The sequence below is a fragment of the Monodelphis domestica genome, chromosome 4 (assembly GCF_027887165.1).
Source record: "Monodelphis domestica isolate mMonDom1 chromosome 4, mMonDom1.pri, whole genome shotgun sequence".
Lineage (NCBI taxonomy): Eukaryota > Metazoa > Chordata > Mammalia > Didelphimorphia > Didelphidae > Monodelphis > Monodelphis domestica.
The window spans coordinates 23,185,414-23,203,033 of NC_077230.1; the positions used below are offsets into that span (position 1 = coordinate 23,185,414).

General features: G+C 37.9%; 1 long non-coding RNA gene across 2 annotated transcripts in view; it reads left to right on the forward strand.

Annotated features, from left to right (window-relative positions):
- LOC130459004 (uncharacterized) overlaps positions 1 to 1,192 on the forward strand; it is a 67,561-nt gene extending 66,369 nt beyond the window's left edge. For both annotated transcript variants that reach the window (XR_008918309.1, XR_008918310.1), the window contains exon 4: positions 722 to 1,192. This is a non-coding gene — a long non-coding RNA (uncharacterized LOC130459004). The remainder of the gene's footprint in view (positions 1 to 721) is intronic.
- Positions 1,193 to 17,620: the final 16,428 nt, after the last annotated feature.

The following is a 17,620-nucleotide window of genomic DNA, read 5'->3' on the forward strand; positions in this document are numbered from 1 at the left end:
CTACATTGGCCATGTACAAAAATTTATATCTCCATCCTTCTTGTGTCCATCCAAAACCTCTCTGTACAGAGGCAGGTGATATTGTTATTCCATGGTCCTCTAGAATCTTGTTTGGTCACTGCATTGATCAGAGCTTTAAAGTTTTTTAAATTTGTCCATCTTTTTTTTTTTATAGTTTTGTAGTTAGAATATAAATTTTCTCCTGGTTCTGCTTACTTTATTCAGAATCAGTTCATACAAGTCTTGCCCGATTCCTTAGAAACTATCCTTTTCTTCATTTTTCTAATAAAATCATAGTATTCCTTTACATTAATATACCATACAAATTGTTCAGCCTTTCTCCAATTATTAGTAGTTCTTTGTCTAAAAAAAAAAAGCTGCTATGAATATATTTCTGTATGTGTGTGTGTGTGTGTATGTGTGTGTGTGTGTGTGTATCACACACACAGATATATGGGAGGGGTGTCATAGGCCTAATAGTGGTATCACTGAGCAAAGGGTATAGATAATTGTACAAATAATTTATTGGACAGAGTTCCAAATTGTTTTCCTGAATGGTCAGACTAATTCATGACTCCACCATTAGTGCACCATTGTGCCTGTTTTCCTCCAACTGTTTCCTCCAGTATTTGTGAATTTCTTTTTTTGTCAGCTTTGCCAACCTGCTGAGGGTAAGGTAGAATCTCAGAGTTGCTTTAACTTGCATTTCTCTAATTATTAGAAATTTGGCTGGAGGAATTCTATGTGAACTGGAACAACCTCCAGGAAGTGATGCAGAGTGAGAGGAGCAGAACCAGGAGAACACTGTACACAGAGACTGATACACTGTGGCACAATTGAATGTAATGGACTTCTCTACTAGCAGCAATGCTAGTAGAGACAAGACAATTCTGAGGGACTTATGAGAAAGATCCTATCCACATCTAGAGAAAGAACTGTGGGAGTAGAAACACAGAAGAAAAACAACTGCTTGATCACATGGGTCGGTGGGGCCAAGACTGGGAAAGTAGACTCTAAAGGATATGGAAATAGGTCTTGATCACTGACACATGTAAAACCAGTGGAATTGCTCCTTGGCTCTGGGAGGGGGGAGGGAGGAGGGAAGGGAAAGAACATGAATCATGTAACCATGGAAAAATATTCCAAGTTAATTAATTAAATAAAGCTGAAGCAATTGTGAAGAAAAAAGAAATTTGGAGCATTTTTTTTATATGGCTATACTTTGACTTCTTTTGAGAACTGCCTGAATTCTTTGACCATTTGTCAATTAGGGATGTTCAGTTGTGCAGTTTTAAAAAGCTTCATTCACACTCATCATTTTATTTTCTTTTGCATATCCTAGTGAGACATTAACATCTAGAAACCTGTCCCATTCACCTGTCTTTCCCCCTCACTTTTAGCACCCCACCCTCCAGTCCAACTCTATTCTCTGATTAGAGAATCTCTGTCCTAATTCAGAATTGTGGTTCTCTTCTCTTTCTCATTTCTTGCTTCAGTTCATGCTTACTTCCCTTGAGGTTCAGTCTTTCCCCTTCGAGTATCCTTCTTTCTTGTCTCCCTATTTTTCAAGCTCCCCTCTTTGTTGTAACTTCCTCATTAGAATATAATTTCCTTGCAGATAGAGGCCATCTTTTTGTTTTTATTTGTAACTCTAGTACATAGTACAGTGCCTGGGCATGGTAAACACTTAATGCTTACTCTATAATCTATCCATTTATCCTTCTATCTTGATCTATTTAGCCCCCCCCCTTTTGTTTTGCTACAACAAAAATCATTGCTATGATTATTTTTTTGTACATACAGGTCTTTCCTTTTTTAACTCCTTTGGAATATAAGCCTAGAGGTGGTATTTGGGTTAAAGGGTCTGCATTCTATAGTGATTGGAAAACTATGTTTCCAAATTGCTTTCCTGTATGAGTAGATCAATTCACAGTTCCAAAAACAATTCATTCATGTAGTTCTCTCATTCTCCTTGGAGGCAACTATGTGACAAAGTGGATAGAAGAGTCAGGAAGACCCAACTTCAAATCTGGTCTCAGATACTTAGCACTGTGGTGCTGCACAGGTATTTAACCTGTTTGCCTTAGTTGTAAAAATGGGATGATGCTCAGTGCCTGACACATACTAGGTACTAGATAAAAACTTTCCCCTTTCTCTTTCCCTTTCCTATCATCATCTCCTACCATAGCATATCTATCATACAGTAGGACACATACTCCCACTCCTATGCAAAATAGAATATTTTTTCCTTAAAAGGTGTTGAGACCTTTCTTGAGATTCAGTTAGCTCAGGGGACTAGAGGCTCAGGTTTTGTCATCACTTCCTGGCCTCCTGATTATAAAACAGCTATGAGGAGTTGCAGGGGTACTCAGTTGCTTGGCTGGTGGACCATGATGTACAAATGTACAAAAAAAGAAATTTTCTTTATGTGACTGTGAATCTTAAAAACTACTCAGACTGTACCTTAGAAGATTTGGTCTACCTATTCCCTTATTGTAACAATGGAGATACTTGGTCTAACAAGAATTAGGAATGTCTTGGGAACTTTACATTACTCCACCCATACTTAGACATACTTTAGGGGAAGATAAAGTTGTAAACTCCTGATTGAACAATGAAAGTCCCTAACTCATACCTTATAGTAAAGCTAGAAGGTAAGCTAGGTCTATTTTCAGATCTAAACAAAAAGGTGTTAAGTACTTGTAAAGGTTAAATTAATCACAAAAAAGATCAAGTAACTTACAAAAGGCAAGCTTAACAAAGAGGTGTGAAGTACTCAGAAGATATAATCTAACCAGAGAAGGTGAGAACCAAAGAAGATGAGAACTAAGAATGAGCAGTCCTGGAAAAAAGCATCAACTGTGATTGGTAGACATGAAAATTTAGGGGAGGTGACATAAGAGAAATTTTCTTTAAAAGGAAGGGGTAAAAAGCCCGTTGAGCAATTGAGTTTGGAGTTTGGTATTGAGTTCGGAATTGAGTTATATTCTGAACTGAGTTCAGGAAATGGAGTTCAGAGTGGAGTTAGATTCTGAACTCAGTTCAGGAAATAGTTTTCAGTGGAGGACTGGAACCCAGCTTGGAGACGGTCTCGTGGTGAGTTATAAGACTGACTCCTCTTTCCTTTAGGCTCAGGGAGGCCACTTTGGCCAAGGCCTTTAACTACTGCTTGGCTCAGCCTGAGCCAGAGCAGTTTAAATTCATTCTCTCTCTCTCTCTCTCTCTCTCTCTCTCTCTCTCTCTCTCTCTCTCTCTCTCTCTCTCTCTCTCTCTCTCTCTCTCTCTCTCTCTCTCCTTCCTTTAATTCCTTCTCTCTTTATTAATTAAAATCTCCATAAATCTGCAGATGATTTGGGTATTTCATATTTGGGAATTTCCCATGGCGATCACTTATTTAGATATTAAGACAAAACACTAAAAATTATCCTTACATGACTCAATTTGAGGTGTCCACAATGCTTACGTTCATTAAATAGCCTTCTCTTGCTATGGCTAAATAAATCTTTGTTGTTGTTTTTATTAATTGTTAAATGGTCTATGAGTTTCCAATTTTATTCTAAAACTTAACCTGAACTATCAAGAGTCTGGCCTGAGTCAAACCCACCTTAGAACTTTTGTTGCTGTCTTACTTTTTTTCCTTTTGAGTACTACCTGTCCAGATCCTTTGCTCATTTTTCTATTGAGAGTTTTCGATAATTCAGTTCAATAAATCAATTCTTTAATCGATCTTTATCAAAGAAACTTGCTATAGATGATTTTACCTTTACCTTCTGTCCTAAAATCAATACAATGTATTGTTTCAAAGGCAGAAGAGCAGTAAAGGCAATGGGGGTTAAGTGACTTGTCCAGAGTCAAACAGTTTAAAAGTGTCTGAGACTAGATTTAACCCCTTCTCTAGGCTTGGTTCTCAATCCACTAAGCCACCTAGTTGTTCCCGCTGTAGATATTTTTTCCCAAATGTTTCCCCTTAGATTTTTAGAAGCAATAATTCTGTTTACACACACAAAAAATTTCAATTTTATGTTATGGGAATTGCCTGTTTTATCTCCAAAGATCCTCTCAATCCCTATGTTAATTGAAACTTTTTCATCTAGCTATGGTTTCAAAAAAAGTATATCCTTTCTATAGTCCTCTGATTTATCTATATTATAACCTTTTGTAGGTAAGTCAAATATTCAGTTAGAATTTATTGTGGTATTTGGTATACAATATTGGCCTAAAACTAATTTCTGCCAGATTGCTTTCCAGTTTTCCCCACAAGTTTTTGGCAAATATTAAGTCTTTCCCCCAGTTATTGGGGTCTTTGGGTTTATTGACCACCATGCTCCAATTTGCTTTGGAGTCTTATATTCTTAATTTGTTTCACTGATAAACTTTTGCATTTTTTATATAGCACCAAATAATTTTTTATTACTATTATGTGATAAAGTTTGAGACCACTGAACTTTCCTTTTCCCTCTCAATTTTCTTCATGATTACTTTAAGATTCTTGATCTTGTTCCTCCTGTTTAGTTTAAAATTTTTTCCTAATACTGTAAAGTAACCCTTTAGCATTTTGATAGATGTGATACTTGATAAATAAATTAATTCAGGAAATATTACAATTTGAATTATATTGAGATGGTCCAATCACAATTATCATCCCTCTAAGGATTTAGGCTTGCTATTTATATAATTTGTATGTGTTTCTTGTTAGGCAGACCCCAAATATTTTACATATTATATATATGTCTTATGATTTGGCCTCTCTATCTCATCTGGGGGAAACATACCGGGGTTACTCATAGACTCTGCCTCACCTTGCACTGGAGCTTTGACCTGCTCCTTTTCTACCCGGGGCTGTTTTGCTCATTCTTAAACACTCCAAAGAAGTTTGTTATATTAATGTTAAACCTAATATTGACTCATAATTGGCTTAGTCCACCATAGCTCAGAATTCTTGAATTTAAAAGATATGCCAATATCAACTTCAACAATAGCAGGGATTACTGTCAATCATTACCATACTCATAATTTTGAATGACATTTACTCTTTTTATCATTTTGTTTTTAAAATGGAAAAAGACTAATGATTATATGCACTTATTTATATCCTATTTAATTATTTGTTATTTCAATTAATTTATTATTTAATCTATAGAACTCTCTAAATAGAACATTATATCATTTGCAAAAATTAAAAATTTTGTTTCTTTCTGACCTGTGCCTATTCTCTCCATTTCTTTTCCTTTTCCCATTCTCATAGCAATATTTCTAGTACTAAATCAAATAAATCAAATAGTCTTGGTAATAGTAGACACCCTTTTTTTTACCTATGATTTTATTGTAATAACGTTTAATGTCTTTCCATTAATTTCATCCTGCTCTTTGTTTTAGATATATAGTACTTGTCATATAAAGGACAGATATATTTATTCTTATGTTTTTATATGTTTGGTTAAACAGAGAAATAATTATTGCATTTGATCAAAACATCTTTACACATCTATTGACATAACCCTTTAGTTTTATGTTTTGTTAATATTTACTATTATATTTATAGTTTTCCTGATTTTGAACCAAATCTACATTTCTGGTATGAATCAATCTAGTCTATAACAGATAATCTTTTCAATAGGTTGCTGTAGCTTCTTTGTTAACAATATTTTTGTAGTATTTTTATGTTGGTATTCATTTGAGATGTTCATCTATAGTTTCTTTCTTTGTCTCTGGCATTGGCCATATTGGTGTCATAAAATTAGTTTCTTCTTTTGTTTTTCTTTTTCAAATAGTTATGCAATATTGGAATTAATTTTTCTCTAAATGTTTGATTGACTTTACTTATAAAAACATCTAATCCAAGGTTTTTATTCTTTGGGAACTGATTTATGCCTTGTTCTATTTCTTGTTCTGAGATTGGGTTATTAAAACCTTCTTTTTCTTGTTCATTTAATTTAGGTATTTTATATTTTTGTTATGTAATTTGTTATTGATTTTTTAAAGCATAGCATTGGGCACAATAGTCTAATGATTCCCTTTGCTTCATATTAATTTTTTTGTGACTTCTCCTTTGTATATATATTTTAAAACTCTTATCTTCCATCTTAGAATCAATACTATGTATTGGTAATAAAGCAGAAGAGTGGTAAGGGGTAGGCCAGGGGGCGTGGGTGTGACTTGCCCTGGGTCACATAGCTGGAAATTATCCTAGACCAAATTTGAATCCAAAACCTTCTGTCTCCAGGCCTGGGTTTTATCTGAACAACAACCCTTATATTTTTTGTATTGATAACTTGGTTTTCCTTTCTTTAAAAAAAAAGACTAATATTTTATTAACTTAAAAAATAACTTAATTTCATCAATTCAATGTTGTTGGGCTTTTTTTGCTTTTAATTTTGTGATTGATTTTCAGAATTTCCATTTTGGTTTTTAGTTGGGATTCATTTATTTGTTGTCTTGCTATGATTTTTTTTAGTTGCAAGCTCAATTTATCCATCTGCTCCTTGCCTTGTTATTGATAAAAGTTATTAGATGTATACATTTTGTCTTCAGGATATTTTCAGTGAATCCAAAAAGTTTCCAAATGTTGCCTTATTATTGTCATTTTCTTCGATGATATTAATCTATTTTTTCTATGATTCTCTATTTCATCAAAACAACTCTGAGGTATCACCGCACACCTAGCAGATTGGCTAACATGACAGCAAAGGAAAGTAATGAATGCTGGAGGGGATGTGGCAAAGTAGGGACATTAATTCATTGCTGGTGGAGTTGTGAACTGATCCAACCATTCTGGAGGGCAATTTGGAACTATGCCCAAAGGGCGACAAAAGAATATCTACCCTTTGACCCAGCCATAGCACTGCTGGGTCTGTACCCCAAAGAGATAAGGGACAAAAAGACTTGTACAAAAATATTCATAGCTGCGCTCTTTGTGGTGGCAAAAAAATTGGAAAATGAGGGGATGCCCTTCAATTGGGGAATGGCTGAACAAATTGTGGTATATGTTGGTGATGGAATACTATTGCGCTCAAAGGAATAATAAAGTGGAGGAATTCCATGTGAACTGGAACAACCTCCAGGAAGTGATGCAGAGTGAGAGGAGCAGAACCAGGAGAACATTGTACACAGAGACTGATACATGGTGGTACAATCAAATGTAATGGACTTCTCTACCAGTAGCAATGCAATGATCCAGGACAATTCTGACAGACTTATGAGAAAGAATACTATCCACATTCAGAGAAAGATCTGTGGGAATAGAAACACAGAAGAAAACAACTGCCTAATCACATGGGTTGATGGGGATATGATCGGGGATATAGACTCTAAATGATCACCCTAGTGCAAATATCAATAATATGGAAATAGGTCTTGATCAATGACACATGTAAAACCCAATGGAATTGCTCCTTGGCTCTGGGAGGGGGATGGAAGTAGGGAGGGAAAGAACATGAATCATGGAACCATGGAAAAATATTCTAAATTAATTAATTAAATAAAATTTTCCAAATTAAAAAAAAAGAAATTCTATGAAGCAAATATACATCAAAAGCAAACTACTCAAAACATAAAAATTATGCTGCTAATGTCAATATTTAAAAAGCAATATTCTCAAACTGCAATATATATTAATTAATAATAATATCTTATAAAATTAAAATGTCTATGAAATATCAGAAGAAAATCTCTAAATTCAGCAATGAATTTTTTGAGCACTTATTTTAGGTCAGAAAGCTGGAGTATTACTGTCAATCTTGTCCGTAGTGCAAGTTTTGGTCTGCTAGTGACTGTAGTATACATAGTATCAGTGACCGTACTACATTTCTTTATTATATGAGTATCTTGTAATAATGACCAAGGTTTTTTCCCCCCACATTGTTGTTTATGGTATAAATATATCATCTGACACAATGCATTTGGTCAGTAGTATACACTATATTTTCAAATGACTCATTACAGAGCATTCAGGACAGTTGACTGGTTTATTTTAGATGTATTTAGTTGTTAACATATCCAACACAATATATTCCATTCAAAGAACATGCTATTAGTTTGGTTGTATAGATTTCTCATAATTATTTTGTTTTATTCCAAAATTTTTATCTTAATATGTTTCATTTTAGTCTTTTAATCTGCTTAAATGTTTTCATTTTTTTGGTGTGTCTATGATGAGCTGAGGTGAAGGATGGTCTGGTGGAGCTCAGGGCAAGGGCACTGCTTACCCTGTGCAAAAGTGGTAATTGTTGTATCCATTGTATACCGTATGCTCTTGCTTCTGCTCATTTAACTGCATCAGTTCATAAGCCTTTCCAGATTTTTCTGAAATCATTCTTTTTGTTATTTCTTATGGCACAATTGTATTCCATTTCATTCATATAACATAATTTATTCAGCCATTTCCTGTTTGATAGGCACACTCTTAATTTCCAGGGTTTTGCAACTAAAAAAAAATACTGTTATAAATATCTTTGCATATATGGATCCTTCTTCCTCTTTATTTGCTCTCTTAAGAGCTAGTAGGCTCTGCACTGTTCAGTGACTTTTGGGGCACAGTTCCAAATTTCTTTCTAGAATGGCTGAACCAATTCACAGTTGAGCAGCATTAATGTGACTGTTTTACTACAGTCTCTGCCAACATTTATTATTTTCCCTTTTTTCAACTTTGCCAATCTGGTGGTATGAGGTGGAACCTCAGAGTTGTTTTAGTTTGTGCTTCTTTAATTATTAATTATTTGGAGCATTTTTCTCATATGGCTATTGATAACATAGATTACTTCCTTTGAAAATTACTTACTTTTATCCTTTGATCATTTGTCAATTGGGGAAGGATTCTTATTCTTACAACTTTGTCACCTTTACTTTCACTGCTGTTATATCATGATGCTGTGGGGAGCAGGGTACTCTTCAGTCTCACCTGAGGCTTTCCAGATTGGGGTGCTGCATGGTTTTCTTTATCATCTGGGCACAAGGAGATCATCTACCTCATTTTCTTTACTACCTTCTTCCATCAAGGTCTTGCCTCTTTTGTTTCTCCTGGAGCTTCTCCACTCTGAGTACTGCTGTGGTCCTTTTTTACAATAAGTGTTAAGTGACTTGCCCAGAGTCACATAGCTAGGAAGGGTCTGAGGCCATATTTGAACTCAGGATCTCCAGGTCGCTAGTCCTGGCTCTCATCCCTCTGAGTCACTTTGCTGCCTTCCTTTTGTAGTAAAAACCTATATAAAAACTGCCTTCTCTGACAGGTCTCCTCTTCAAGTGTTTATAGCTTCTATCTTTCAGGCATTGAATCATCTGGATTTGATGAAGGGTGGAACACACTCATATCTCTTTATAGATTTCTTGGTATCTGTTCTCTCTGATACTCTTTCTAGCTCCTGCTAGAGTAAAAATGTTAGGGGTTTGGTTCTCATGTAACCTTTTATATAGGTCTCTTAACCCATTGTCTCTGACCACTGGACTTTGAAGTCAGAAAACACAGGTTCTAGTCTAGCCACTTAGTAATTAATCTCCTCTCTGTGCCTCAGTTGTTTCATTTATAAAATGAGGGGGTTGGACTCAATGACCTCAGAGGTCCCTTCCAATGATGTAAAGCTTGGCTACATACTACCTGGGTGACCCTGGGCATGATATTTAACCTTTCTGAGACCCCATTTCCTGATCTCTAAACTGGAGATAATAATACCTTCCTTGCCTACTTCACAGGGTTGTTGTAAAGGATCAAAAGAGATGATGCATGCCAAAGTGGTTTGTAAGTGTTTTACCAGACTCATGATTTCATTGATTGAAAGAACTCCCTGTGAGGGACCTCTCACTGTCAATGTAGATCCAGTACTTGCTGGGCAACTTAGAGAACTTTAGGGACACAGAGGGGTCATGTAATGTGAACAGGGTCACACAATTTGTGTAAGATGCAGAATTGGGGGGGTGCATCTAGGTAGCACAGTGGATAAATCACCAGGCAAAGACCTGGGTTCTAATGTGACCTCAGACATCCTAGCTATGTGACCCTGGCCAAGTCATCTAACCTCAATTGTCTAGCCCTTGCCACTCTTTTATCTTAGAATTGATGTGGAGATAGAAGGTAATGGTTAAAAAAAAAAAGACAGAATTTGAACAGTCTTTCTAACTCTCTTGTCAGCTGTAAAGCCATTATACCACACTGATTCCACTTTGTTATTTTAAGGCACTATCATATGAACAGGAGAGTTCTCCTTCTTTAGAGATAGACCTGGACCATGGAGAGCTCCCTATATTCTGGGGAAAGAGCCCTCGTGGGAAAAAAGGCTTTCCCCTCTGGGGAAACTCATCTCTATCTGAACCTCCCAGCATGCCTACCTGGCCATCATTTGTCTGAACCTCCCAGCCCAAGCCAACCCCTTTTCTACCTGATTAGACTCCCTGAACTCATTGAGGAAGGAAGAACGTGTTAAGAATAAAGTGAAGGTGGAGGGCCTGGGCACCTTGGTCCATACCTAATGAGGCTAATGAATCAGTCTGTGGTTGTGCAGCCCCTTTCATTGGAGGATCTACAAGGCCTTTATAGGCATTAATCAATTAGGCTTCACACCATTGCTGTGGGCTTTGGGGAGATTGCTCTTTTCTGGCGCCGAAGTGGCAAAGTTGCTTTCCTGGCGATAAAGAAAAACCACAACGAACTCTGGATCAGATTCCTGGCATCAGGGGCCAAGTGAAAGAAAGGCTGGGGGCAGGACAGGCAGGCCAGGAGAGGGCCATGCTTAGTAGAGTTGGGATGCCTTTGGGGGAACCAGGCCCCTGATGCTTCCCTCTTTTGCCACGGGGAGACTTCCAATGAGCTCCATCAAGCACAGGTTAAGCTCTAAAGTTAGTCTACTGGAGAGAAGTTGGGTGTTAGAGTCTGTTGGCAGATCCAGCATCCAGCCAAGCTATGGTTCACTTCAGAATGTGTTTGCTAAAGTGAAGTGAGCAGAACCAGGAGAACACTATCTATACACGGTGACAGCAATAGTTTACAACGATCCACTCGGAATGACTTAGCAATTCTCGGCGATACAATGATCCAAGACAGTTTTGAAGAGCGTAGGATGGAAGATGCTGTCTATCTCGAGAGAAAGAATGGATGGAATCTAAATGCAGATCGAAGCACTCTTTTTAAACTTTATTTTTCTGGTTTCCTGTTTGTTCTTAGCTTTGTGTTTTTTTTTTTTGCAAAATGGTAATATGGAAATATATTTTACATGATTGCACATGTACAGTTTATATCAAAGTATTTCTTTTCTCAGTGGGAGAAGGGAAGGAGAGAATTTGGAATTTAATAAATTTTAAAAAGTGAATGTTTAGGGGCAGTCAAGGAGGTCAGTGGATAGAGAGCCAGCCCAGTCAAGAGGATCTGGGTTCAAATTTGGCCTCAGATACTTTGTAGCCGTAACCACAATTGCCTACCCTTTACTGCTCTTCTGCTTTGGAACCAATACACAGTATTGATTCCAAGACAGAAGGTAAAAGTTTAAAAAAAGTTGTTTTTAAAAAGCTATAATTGGGAAAAACAAATTAAAAAAACTAATGGAAGGGGGAGGGAAGAATTTGTTTGCTGTCTGATCATTGCTTTATTTGGTCATTTCACCTAGAGATGACTAAGGAAATGGAGAAACATGTGGTAGGCTCTTTTTGAGATGCAGAAAAACCTCTGAGAGAAGTGATTTCCTGAAATAAAAAAGTTCCCATTCATTTCAGCAAATATTTACTAAATAGCTTCTGTGTTTAAAGCCCAGTGATAAAAAGATGACCAATGGCAAAGTACTTGGTCTTAAAGAGCTTACAGACTACTGGGGCAGGGGGCCGAGTTAGAAATACTATAGGAGATAGAATGTAATAGGGGTAGAGGTGAGGTCCGGGCCAAGAGATAGGGAAATATTTGAGGCTGGGAGAGATTTACTCTAGCTAGGGGATCAGGTAAAATTTCAGGAGATGACACTTGGGCTGGGCCTTAAAAGAAGAGGATTTTAATGAATGGAGTGGTTGAGGCTCCCTGTTGGTCTAAAGAATAAAACACTGAATTTGTCCTCTGAAGGAAGGATCTGACTCTGAATCCTGATTCAGGCAACTATAATTACCTTTATGATGCTGAGCTAGTCACTTAACCTCTTTCCCCCTTCATTTCCTTATCTATAAAATGGGCATCATAATTGCAACTATCTCACTGGATTGTAGATCAAGTGAAATAATATATTTGAAAAGCTTTGAAAACTTTCAATCCCTAGAGAAATGCTAGCTATTGTTATTGTTTCTATGGTGAGGAAATGGCTCTGAAGCTTGGAGGCTGGATGGCAGGCAACAATCGCCAATGAATCAGTCAATTAATTAGTCAAGCAGTCAACCAGTTAAATGTCTACTATGTGCTTGGCTGCTGGTATACATATATGTGTATATATATGCACACAAGTAATATATGCTGGTATATAGTGATACAAAGATAAAAATGAAATTGTCTCTGGTCTAAAGAGTCTTAGAGTTTAAAGGGGAAACACTATATAGATATATAAATATATGCGTGTGTGTGTATATATTTATATACATACGCCTATATTGGATATGGATTTTTGGTCCTTTTGAAAGTTTGGGTAGTTAAATTTGCACACTGCTGTGTTTGTTTATGTTGTCCATTGCCCGTATCTGAAGAGGATGGATGTCCTCATGATGTTGTTGGGGACTGTGTGACTGATCGAGCCATTATGAGCTTGGAAGGCTCTACCTTATCTTTTATATATTTGGGCACAAATCGTTTAAGCATCTGGGCTTTTCTATTTTAGCATCTCCCATTTCCTTGGTGATACTGCTGCTTCAATTCCACTTTGCTCATGGAGTATATCGCATTCTTTGAGGATGGCATGCCGTGCTGGGTGGTCCTGTGCCACCATCTCCCATGTCTCATGTTAAAGTTCTTTAGAGACCTTGAGAGTGTCCTTGTACCCATTATTCTGACCTTAGTGTGAGCGCGTGCCTTGTGCAAGTCTTCTGAAAGATAGTCTCTTAGGTAAAGTATGTTTGGCATTCAAGTTACTTGGTCAGTCCATTGGAGTTGTGCCCTTGCTGTAGAATCTGACAGTTGTTTTGAGAAAGAATCTCAGGGTCTCTTCGCTGTGTCCCTTATCTTACAGGGTCATCTTCAGAATCTCCCTAGGACAATTCAAATGGAAGTGTTTCCATTTTCTGGCATGGTGCTGGTAAACTAGCCAGACTTCCCAGGCATACAACAGTGAAGTCAGCACAATGGCTCTGTAGACTTTCAGTTTGGTGTGCAGCCCAGTATCTTTTTTCTCCCACACTTTCTTTCAAAGCCTTCCAAATGCTGTTAGGGGTATGTAGGAGGCTACAAGATTGCTCAATGATCACTAAGCCTGAAGATAGGAAGACACTCACTAGGCAAATGAGCAGAGTGGCCCTGGGCAAGTCACTTAATTTCTTTACCTTTATCTCTTAGGGACAGAAATGGCAAATTACTCTAGGATCTTTGCCAAGAAAACCCCAAAGAGGTCAGGTGTGACTGAACAATGACAAGGAGTAGATAACAGAGACAAAGAAATATAAAGAGATGCCCCTTTCAGATCCTAAATAGTCCATTTGAAAATTTCATGCAACTTTGAGTAGCCCATTGAGAAGCTTCTTAAAGGAAGTGAAACTGAGTGGTCACATTTGTATGTGAAAAGGTTAAAAATGTCTGCTGAGCATCACTAAGCATCATTAATCAATCAATATTTATTAAGTGCTTCCTATGTGTCAGGCTTGGTGCTAAGGAAGAGGAATACAAAAAGAGACAAAAGACAGTGTCTGCCATCCAGGAGCTCACAAACTAACCGAAGAGACCACCAGCAAACAATCTGTATTGGATGAACAAAAAAATAATTAAAGAGGGAAAGCTCTAGAATTAAGAGGAGTTGGGGAAAACTTCCTGGACAAGGTGAGATTTTAATTGAAACTTAAAGGAAGCCAAGAAAGTCAATAATTGAAACAGAGAGGAGAGGATATCAGGCATGGGGGATAGCCAAAGAAAATGATCTGGGCTGAGAAATGGAGTGTCTTGTTCATGGAACAGTCAATAGGCCAGTGTCACTAGATCAAAGAGTACATGGAAGAGAGTAAAGTATAAGAAAACTGGAAAGGTAGGAGAGAGCTAGGTTTTTGAATGCCAAATAGAGCATTTTGTATTTGATCTTGAAGGGCAAAGGGAACCACTAGAGTTTATTGAGTAGGGTGTATCGGTGACGTGATTAGACCTGCACTTTCAGGGAGAATAGATTGGAGATGGCAGACCCATTAGCAGTCTATAGCAATAGTCCAGAAATGAGGTGATGAGGACCTGCATTAGAGTGGTGGCAGTGTCAGAAGGGAGAAAAGGGAACATGGGAGAGTTGTTGCAAAGATGAAATTAATAGACCTTGGTAACAGCTTGGACATGGAGGATGAGAGGTAGTGGGGAATCCAGGAAGACTCATCGGCTGCAATCTGAGGGACCAGGAGGATAGTGCAGTCCTCTACAGTAATAGGAAAGGTAGGAAATAGGGAGAGTTGGAAGGGAAAGATAATGAGTTTCATTCTAGACATGCTGAGTCTAAGATATCCGTTGGGACATTCCGTGAAAGGTAGTTGGAGATGTGAGACTGAAGATCTGTAGAGCATATTGGGGGAGATAGGTAGATGTGAGAATTTCCATGGTTGTTGATGAGACCACAAGTGAAGCAGTAGAGAGGGAGAAGAGAAGGGGGCCCAGAATGGAGTGCTGGGGGACGCTTATGGTTAGAGGGTGATCTGGAAGAGGATTTGGGTCACATAGAAGGAGGAGAACCTAGAGAGAGTGACGTCCTGAAAACCTAGAAAGCAGAGAGTACCAAGGAGAGAGTGATGAACTCTGTGTATGGCTGCAGACGTTTAAGGAGAACGAAGACTAGGAAAAGGCCATTGGATCTGGTTTCTAAGAGATTATAAGTAACTTGTGAGACAGCAGTTTTGATGGAATGATACGGCGTTAAAAAGGAGGAAAGAAAGGGAAGGCACCAACTGTAGACTACTATGAGTTTTTAGCATAGATAGACTTTCAACTTGTCTCCAAGGCATATGTAACTTTTCTTAATTAAGAGTTTTAAAACTGAGCCTGCAGAGATCCTTAGTGATTTTAGGGAAAATGGCTTCTGATTTATTTTATTTATGACCTAGCCTGTAGAAGTGACTGTTTTGGAAGAGCCAATGATTATAAATTAAGATCAGGTCTCTCACTGAAGAGAGATACTGGATAACTTGGGAAGAGAGCAGGAACTTAAAGATGAAGACTCAAGAATGTCTCCCAACTATCCAATGGAATGGACTTTACAACTAGTAGCAATACAATACTCCAGGACATTCCTGAAGGATTTATGAGAAAGAATGCAATCCACATTAAGAGAAAGAACTATGGGAGTTGAGACGCAAAAGAAAAACTTATACATATCACTTATCACTTATTTACATGGATATATGACTTGGGGTTTCGGATCTATGGTAAAAATGAATAATGTGGAAATAGGTATCAAGTGATTACATTTGTACAACCCAATGGAATTGCTTATTGGCTTTGGGAGGGAGGAGAGAAAGAAAATGAATCATGGAAACATGGAAAAATCTTAAAAAGAAATAAAGAAATAAATTTCAAAAATAAAATCAAGTTAAAAGAAGAGAATGTCTCCCAGTCAAAATTCCAGTGAGATCATGGTAGATGACTAGAGTCTCTGATATTGCTCTTGATAATAATAATTTTTAAAAGCCCTATACCAGGAAAAGTTAATGAGATGAAGGGCTAAAAGGCTGATGCCATTAACTTGCTGGGGTGACTCTTGGCCTTTTCCTGAGAAAAAAAAAAGGTGCCTAAGGCTGAGAAGCTTCTGTTCTGGAGATAGAAGGCCTCAGAGAATAGCAAGGAAGCTTCTGCCAGTCCTAAGGCAAGAATTATTACTCCGTTTGAAAGAGCACTGTGGAAACCTAGCCAATGAAGTCAGCTGAGCCAGAAGCCCGATGCAACGTCCACTATGGCCAAGAAGTGTTTGGCAGTGATCAATGGAACAGGTTACAGCTTACATCATCTGGAAACATTTAGTGGAGCTGTGTCCAGTGGCCATTCTGAGGCCAAGGGCATCAAGAGCTGGGGGAAGATATCTGCAGTCCCGAAGTATTGGAAATGTGGATTGCCCTGCTCACCTATGTCATGGCGCCACACTGTTCCTTGCATGTGTCCCTCTGTCCTCATGACTTACATGGGTCTTCTCTTTTTACGGACACCGGATGTATTTGTAGAGAATGTACTCCATCCAGGGTTTGGGGGGAGATGTGGCTACTGTTCTTATTGTCACTTCAGTATTTTCTTTTGCTATGAGCTAATTGGGGCCCCCAACTATTGTAGGGAGACACACTGGCAAGGACTCAGTTAATTAGAGATATGAACCCACAGAGTACCTTAAACCTGGCGTGGGGGATAGGAAACCTCTCTTGAGACTGACCTAGGAGTGTGAATTGGGGGAACCACGTATATTAAAAAAAGATAATTTTTGAGGAGCAGAGAAAGAGCTGGCTGCTGGAGGTGGAGAGGGGACCAGAAAAGGTCTGGTGTAGAAGACATTTGAACTGAGTATTGGAGAAAATTAGATATTCTAAGAGTCAGAGGAGAAGAGAATGTACATTTTAGATGTAAGGACACATAGGTCAGAGATAGTAGGAGGACATTAGGTTATAGCTGGTAGTCCAGTTTGGCTAAAATGCAGAGTATGTGAAGGGCACAAAAGTGAAATAAGTTTGGCGATGCAGACTGGAGTTATATTAGAGAGTGGTAAATGTCAGGCTATGCAGTTTGTATTTAATTCTATAGCCCCTAGGGAGCTGTTGAGGTTTTTAAGCAAGGAAGTGACCCAGCCAGACCTGTGCCTCATGAAGATGACTTTGGCATCTGGATGGGAGAGAGATTAGAACAGGTAGAGATTTTTAAAGACACAGAGAGAAGTTAGGATGCTTTTACAATGATCCTGGCAGGCAAAAGTTGAGGAGTCTGAATGAGAGCAGTGGATGAGTGTGTGGAGAGAAGGGCATGGACCTAAGTGATATCACACTGGTAAAATTAAGAGGTCTTGGCATTTAATGTTGGATTTAATGTCCAGAGTGAGGAGAGGGAAGAGCAAAGGTAGCTGTGCAATTTTGAGCCTAGAAAACTGGGACGATAGTGGAAAATTAATGATGAAAAGGCTTCAGGAATTTCTCCCAGTCAAAATCCCACTGAGATCTAGTAGATGACTAGATCCTCAGTTCTTGCTATTTAATAATAAAAAGTCCCTGAAGTCTTTAAACAGATTTTTACCTATTTTCCCCGAGAAAATAATAATTGATTTCATGTAAATAAAACAAAATGTTGTCACTATTTATTTTTAATATCTGGCCCTCTCACCAGAGTCAGAGAGTAAACAGAAACATCAATGAATTAATGATTCATCAAATCTTTGATAAACTGCATGCCCATGCTATATCAAGTTGGTTTGGGGGTATAGAAGTATTCAATGTAGTTTTTGCTCTCCGAGTGATTGAATTCTCCTATGAGAAGCAAAAAGTAGGTAGGATGGAGGGAATAAGACTACATAGTATATAGACA